The sequence below is a fragment of the Lactuca sativa genome, chromosome 8 (genome assembly GCF_002870075.4).
Source record: "Lactuca sativa cultivar Salinas chromosome 8, Lsat_Salinas_v11, whole genome shotgun sequence".
In the NCBI taxonomy this organism is placed as follows: Eukaryota; Viridiplantae; Streptophyta; class Magnoliopsida; order Asterales; family Asteraceae; genus Lactuca; species Lactuca sativa.
In genome coordinates, this window is record NC_056630.2 from 183307949 (window position 1) to 183315871 (window position 7923).

At 30.4% G+C, this 7923-nt stretch overlaps 1 long non-coding RNA gene across 2 annotated transcripts; it reads left to right on the forward strand.

The window, feature by feature from the left end:
* Positions 1 to 2936: 2936 nt before the first annotated feature.
* Positions 2937 to 6527, forward strand: LOC111881797 (uncharacterized). 2 transcript variants are annotated; one of them, XR_006185933.1, is made up of 4 exons: positions 2937 to 3163; positions 3282 to 4236; positions 5522 to 5860; positions 6348 to 6527. It is a non-coding gene; the product is annotated as an uncharacterized LOC111881797 (long non-coding RNA). The 2 variants fall into 2 exon arrangements; XR_008225595.1 differs by lacking the exon at positions 2937 to 3163 and having other exon boundaries at positions 3178 to 4236.
* Positions 6528 to 7923: the final 1396 nt, after the last annotated feature.

A 7923-nucleotide genomic window follows, 5' to 3' on the forward strand; every position in this document is an offset into this window, starting at 1 on the left:
AGATCAACAATGGCCCTTAAACTTTGCTCCAGATGCACCCAATCGATTTAGGGTTCTTCTCAGAAGGCCAAAATGAACAATGACGGCCAATAAGTGCCTCTTATACGTTCCAACCTGAACGGTTAGGGTTTTCACCAAACAGCGCAGACTCGCCGAGTCCATATCTGGACTCGTCGAGTCCAGTCGTGAACCCGCGACCCGGTCTGCGATCCTACTCGGCGAGTCTAGGCTCCAACTCGCCGAGTCCCTTCTTAAAACACCCCCAAATCATAATTATATCGATATTTGAAATTTTGGGCTGTTACATTATCCATTATTTCTAATTGCTTCCAAGTTCCTAGTTGGTTATAACTTAGCTTCTAGTTACTAAGTCTAGTATGTGTCGTGCCTATACGTGCAACTAAGTTTAGTCAAATCTAGAACCGACTCGAATTTTGACGGTTGTTACATTTCTCTTTATTGTATGTTCTAGTATCTAGTATGAACTGAACCCCTAAACTATACCTATTATAGTTTACTAGCATGTTTACTTGAACTGTTACTGAAAAGGACTCATTTATATACTAAGTTATGATTGTACTTTAAAAACGGAGTTTTATAAACTATAAAGTAGAATAACTTAAAAAGAGTTTTTGAAATGTTTTGATCACTTATGAAAACATAAGCAACATTTAAAAGGTGTTTATAACAAACATTTACACAATTATCATTGTGTTCAACTTGTATCCCCCCCCCCCCCCCATTAAAAGCATTTAAAATAGTTTAAAAGATTGATTATATGGGTATGAACTCACCTTATGTGGGTGATTCAAACGAGTATGCGCGTAAGGATGGATGAGAAGTTCCATGAATGTATTCCCGAGACACAAACGAGTCCTAATGACATATAATGGCATGAAGTTAGTGTTTTAACTAACTAATATGCAGGAAACAACCTTAGGGACTAGGAAACACTTGAAATGAAGTGTTGAATCACATGTGATTGACTAACGGGGATTGTACGGCCACAAAGAGGAGTTTACGACCACACAAGGGTGTTCACGGTCAAGGGAGTTCACGGCCAGGGAGTTTACGGCCGTAAACTCCTGGGAATCATCCACCAATTGTTTGATCTAGGTATTAAGGCTAATGATTCTACTAGATAGCAAGTATATGGAAGGAATACTCACAATTTAGAAGCCTTAGAAGGTGTTTTCGGCCACCAAGAACAGGTATGTGTTCTTGGTGAAAGATGAAGATTTGAAGATCTAGACAAAAAGAGGTGTTTTCATGGATGAATCAAAGGATGATACATGATTAAGAAGGAAACAACAACTAGAGGGAAGAACACTTACATTTTTGGAGGATTTGGATGATGAACTTGATGATACTTGAGAGAGTCTGAGGAGATTTCGGCCGAAGAAGGAAGAGAATGAAGAAATGAAGTCCACACTTATATAAAGGAGGGGAGTTTATGGCCATCAAGAGTTTACGTCCGTAAACTCTAGTTTGCGGCCGTAAACTCCTTGTGATGGAGTTTCCGGCTTGATTGCAACCTTCTAATCTCGAGCTAATACTTCGTAACACTCAATCCTTAAGTGTACTAGGCTTATTATAATGACCTTTAACTAGACTAAAAGGCAAAAAAAGATTTAGTCTGATCCTCGATTGGCTGGACTTATAAAGCAAAAAATTTTGGGTTGTCACATAATCATTGGTTAAACATAATTAATAAGCAATATCATTTCCATACAAATAATTTAATCATTGATTAAACATAAATAAATATTGTTGGTCATTTTCTCTATACTTTTTTATTATTATTATTATTATTATTATTATTATTATTATTATTATTATTATTATTTATTTGTGAAATGTTTAAATTGATTTTCCTAATAGATATTGTGTTAATGAAGTTTATATATTTTATACATACATAAAGGAAAACAAACACTTACTAGATATTGGATGTACAAAAAGTGGTTATTTTCGATGGATTAGATATATGTTGTATATTATTATTATTATTATTATTATTATTATTATTATTATTATTATTATTATTATTTGTGAAATGTTTAAATTGATTTTCCTAATAGATATTGTGTTAATGAAGTTTATATCCTCCTTAATAAATGAATATTTTTTTTGCCATATGTCAATCTCTCATTAATTTTGACACTTGTCATTTTATGGTATTTTTAAAATAAATATTATCTAATTGTCAATTTTTGGTTTGTATTAATTTTTAAAATTAAAGTCATATACATATATATGTAAACTATTAAATATCATATATATGATATTAAAATGCAATAAATACGTTGTTTTTTTTCTTATTTTAAAGTTGTATATTAAAAAATATTTTTTGTTTACATTTTAATGTTTAATATTTTTTTTAAATCAATCCGTGTAATACACGAGTTTCACACCTAGTATTCTATACATACATAAAGGAAAACAAACACTTATTAGATATTGAATGTACAAAAAGTGGTTATTTGTCGATGCATTAGAGATATGTTGTATAATTATAGTAATGGAAAAGAAGTAAAAAGTTTCGATAAGTATTATTTGAATAATGAGTTATATTCGTAAAATTGTATATAGTAAGACTAAATTTTTAGAAGGATTATAAAAAAAACCCAATGAAGATGAAATATACAATTATTTCACTATGTTGTTAAGTGGTTGTGTTGGGTTCCATAGCATTGCTATCTCTAATTTGTTTTCTACTTGAACATTATTACCGAATAAATATATTTCACGATATAATTAATTAATGGAATTTGATCAGTGGTTAAATGATAGCCTAATAGATATTGTAAAAACTAACATTTGACAAAATGTTATCTCCTGTAGATAAGAGCACATCACTCTATAGTGATATTACTATGCTTTACTACAGGCATCTTGACTTTTAAATCACTAAAGAGCATGTGCTTCTTCTCAAAACGGAAGACACCTCTCTTTCAATCTTCCATTTGAACACACGAAACTCCACTGTCACCTCCACATCTCCCGTAAGAATCCCCCTCCATGAACTCGCTGCATATTCTTCATTTGTCTCCTCTCTTCCTTCTCCACCACCATCATTAGATAACCAGAGCACCACCGCCGAATCGTTGCCCTCTAGAACCATGACCTTGCCTCACCTCACAAACTTGCAATTTTTTCGGTTGTTAGTACCTTTTCTAATGTTTTTTCTTTTGTTTTTTTTTAATCGTTTGCAAGTTCTGTTTGTTTATTTTAAGGCTGACCCAACATGAATTGTTTTTAGTTTGTTTCTTTGTTCTCAGGTGAACAGATCGGGAAAGAACCGACTATATAACATCTCACAGACGTTCACCCATTCTCCTCTTTCTACTGCACTGTTAGGAGCCAAAGAGGTCTTCCATTTACTGCTAGCCCAGGTAAACCAAATATGTCAAAACCCTAGACAAAGGAAAATATCGATTTGTTCATCATTTTTGCTTAACAAGACTTTTAGCTGTTTTGGTTGATAATTTGCTTTTCGTACTTAGAAGATGACGTGGATATGGATTTCATGTTCATCTCGAATCCATGAAGATCAAAGTTCAAAAAGTTAAAATCTATGAAAAAGAAAGAATATTGGAGTACTGTGCTTCTAATCAGGGAACCGGTGGTACAGGATTTGAATAGAGACGAGTAGGCAACCGATTTTCTTCGTTCTCATGTATTCCTTCTTTCCCCCCACCTTACACTCTCTTATCTCACGCTCACTACCATTGGTGTGCTTCTCACTATCTATTTTGTATTTAGAAACCCTCACCACCAAAACACCGCACCATTTCCAGCGCCATCACAATATTCTGTTTCCCTTCCCCCTCTCTTTCAGATAAACCCTAAATATAACTGGGCACATTTCCGCACCGGCTACCAGTACCACTATTTCTTCTCTTCTTTTCGCAGTGCACTTTCCTTTTTCATAGATCACTTTATTTTTCTTTCTACAAACTAACACACACATGAACCGCCTATTTCCAATATTTCTCATATCGATATCATTTATTCTGACATCCAATGGCTCAAGAACTTACCACTCACCACCGTCGTCATGAACTTTGCCACATTCAAGCACCATTTTTTTGACCCTTTTTTCTAATCTTTCTCTACATAAGCTTTAATTTCATTTAACAAGTATCATACGCAGGTACATGAAGAATCATAAATCAAAACTTAAAATTGTAATGTGAAATTGGGGGAAAGGGGATCTACGTTGATCAAGTTCAGGTACCATTTATTTTTATTCATATATTTCACGATTTATGCTGAAAAGATTTGTGGGTTTTTTTTTTTTGTTATTTGTTATTTGAGGGTAAAATGATCATTTAGTCATGAGTTTGTAAAGATTTCATTTTGTTGATTTATCATAGCTTATTGTGGATTTTTTGTTGTTTTTTATTCACATATTAGTTATGTTGAGTGGTTCATGCAAGGAAGTATCAAGTAGACATCCAGGCGATCTATGATGAAAAAGACATCTTAAAAAAAATTTGATAACAATTTTTATATAAAGATCAGGGGAAAAATCTGCTGATACAAGACTTAAACATCTCCCCAAAGAAATTATCATTTTTAGCCTATCTTGATTAGCTTAAGACAAAAGACCAATTATCATTTTTAGCCTATCTTGATTAGCTTAAGTCAAAAGACCTTTTGTTGTAGTTTTATGATAATATGCTATTTTCTTTATTTTTTTGGCCAACCATCCAATTTTTTTTTTTTTATAATGATCCCTACAAATGTATTCATTATGATCAACATCATTCATGGCCAACCCCTTCTAAGGTAACATCATCTTAACATCTCTCTCATGTCTCTTTTTAAGTCTTGAGTGTGGATGTTGAAGATTTCAAGACAACTATGACTGGTTTACTAATATACTTAAGAGTTATGATCTGCATGATGTTTCTTGGCTTTCTTGGTGAATTTAAAGGCGACACAGTGTCCAGAATTTTCAATAATTTATATCTTTTTAGCCAAAACATTTGTGTATTTCTAACACTCTTCAATGGTAATTTTTTCCCTCTAATTATACCCGATTGTACTCATCTGAACTTTTATTACTGCTTTAATTTTATTTTGAATCGTTTATTATAGTTGTTGAGCATGATTTTAATTTGGGAACTGTCACTAAAAGCAAGCTTATCTTATGGAATAATACGCTGCTCAACAGAATAACTATTCCTTTAATGTATGTTTTTATTTTATTAATAATAATTTATATGAGATTAAAGTTTTCCACATTTCTTATGTGGCATTATTAATGCATGTTGGAATTGTATGCTAGAGGAAGACTACAACTATAAGTTCATTATTACTATTACTTTTTTTTTTTTTGTAAAACTTGACTATTATAGTCTTCTAGAAAAGACTTTGGGTTAATGATTAACTAGGGGACATGCATCGAGTAAGATATATTTTTTTAGAGCATACTTATGTTGTAGGCCTTAAAATATGTGATTTTATCATTTTAATTAATGATTTTCACATTCAATATCTGTAACTCAAACAGTATGTACTTGGTAAGGAGATGGGTGGAGCAGAGTTTGGAATTACATATATGTGTACCGATAAATCTACCTGTAAAGTATTGCCTGTAAATCAATTTCAAAAAAGAAGCTTAGAACAAGGGCGCATATTGAAGATGTAAGGAAGTAAGTTGGGATTATGAAACATATGCCAGTAATGCCACCACATCAGAATATTGGGGGCTTAAAAGACACTTATGAAGATGATAATGTTGTTCCTTTCGTTATGGAATTATATGAAGGTGAGATATGATCGTTACTAGGGCCATTAAATAGAGAGGGCTATTGAAGACATGATTCACACCAATGTTGAAGTGATTAAGGTGAAGATTTATCCATCTTTATTTTCATTTATAGAAAGCATGCAACTTGGATCTTGATTGTTCTTGAGTTATTTATTGTCTGCAAAGATAATTATAGGATAAATTACAAAAAATAAAAAAAAAAAATAAAAAATCTTGATTTTGGGCACTTTTTGCGGTTTAATATTAGCTCTTTTTTTCGATCAAACTCTAAAAGTTTTAAATATTTTTAAATTATGCATTTTGATATTTCACCAATAATTCCTTTTTTTGAATTAACCATTGGGTAATCTTACGGTTTAGTTTGCTTTACGAGTCCAAACAATTTTCTAAATTAACGCAAATAAATAAATAAATAAATAAAATAAAAAAATGAAAATTGTGATAAAAAATCATGTGTGATTTTTTTTTTTTTTTTTTGGACACAACTAAGGCTCTTTGTCTGCTGTTGTGTTCCAATATGTAATTTGTTCATGAAGAATTTAACATTATTATTTGTTTTTTGCAGCCTACTTATGGAGCACAAGTTGAGAAAGTAATACTTTTACCAATGATACTATATTTAATATTTCTAAAACTAGGGTTAAATACAAGAAATAACAATTGACTTTCATTGATTTGTTAATATATCTATTGTAAAACATATACATACGTTTAAATAAGTTGTGCAGAGGTGACCAAATGTATATGGGTGTATTTGTAAATATGTAAATATGTAATTTATATTTGTCATTAATTCTCCATTAATAGCAATGTACTTCCATTAAATTTGCAAAATGCACTAAAATGACCCTTAATGATTTCTTCCCATCTCAATAAAAATTATTGCATAAACTCCCGCCGCAACGCGCGGCCTAAAAACCTCGGTTTTCACATAAGTGTCAATGTCGATCATCCTTTTTTTGGTTTCAGTCCCTCTAGTTCTTGTACTTGTGTTTCCGCTCCTAATGTCCACATCTGATTTAGACAATATGTCCATATGTGATAATATTTCCAATATGTCGAAATATGTTAATAAAACTAAAATTGGAAGAAAAAAAATCGCAACAAATAGGACATCCTACTTTCCATTTCTATCTAAAAAAATGATAGATACTTTTATTTATTTATTTAACATATATCAACTTTAAATGTTACTTTTTTTATGCTTAGATTTATTTGAGATAGTGATGATACATCCACAAAACGATTTGATGTTTCCATTGATAATAGTACATAATGACAATTATGTCCTTATTCACTTTTAAAATTACTTAAAAAAAATTCTGAATTTGTTTAAAACAACCGAGAATCAGGTTTCCAAATCGTGTGTGTATATATATATATATATATATATATATATATATATATATATATATATATATATATATATATATATATATATATATTCAGTTATGTTAAACTCATCTCTAAATATTATCAAAAGAAAACCTTTAATTCTAATGAAGAAATCATGACTATTGATTGAATTTCAATCATATATTTTCTACCTTTGAATTTCACTTTGTCAACCCCTTTATTTTTGTTCATAGATTTTATTAAACGTATATTACGTTTTAAAATAGATTTTCATTAGTTACACTTAAATCTCACCAAAATTAAAATGAATTAAATTAGGAAAACTATTAATGACAATTAAATATCACCAAAAATAAATTGAATTAAATTAGGAAAACTATTAATGACAATTAAATATCACCAAAAATAAATTGAATTAAATTAGGATTTCTATTAATGACAATTAAATCTCACAAACAGTAAAATAAAATAATACCCCGACTCCCTCAATTCTTTACATAATATATCTAACCTAAGTTTTGTAGTAGAGAAAAAATATAGGGGAAAACAGGTTGTTTTAATATTTTACTTAACGATTTAGATTTGTAGTCGAACGACTGGAATTATAAATATATCAGAGAAAGGTAAGAAAACAAATAACTCAAATTCCACTTGATAACTTTTTAGTCATCTCATCTCATATATGTTTATTTCTTGATAACTAATATTTGTACTATTTATCGATATTTATGTTAAAGTTGTGATAACATGAAAATGATTGTTACTCAAGTTGTTTGATTTTTTTT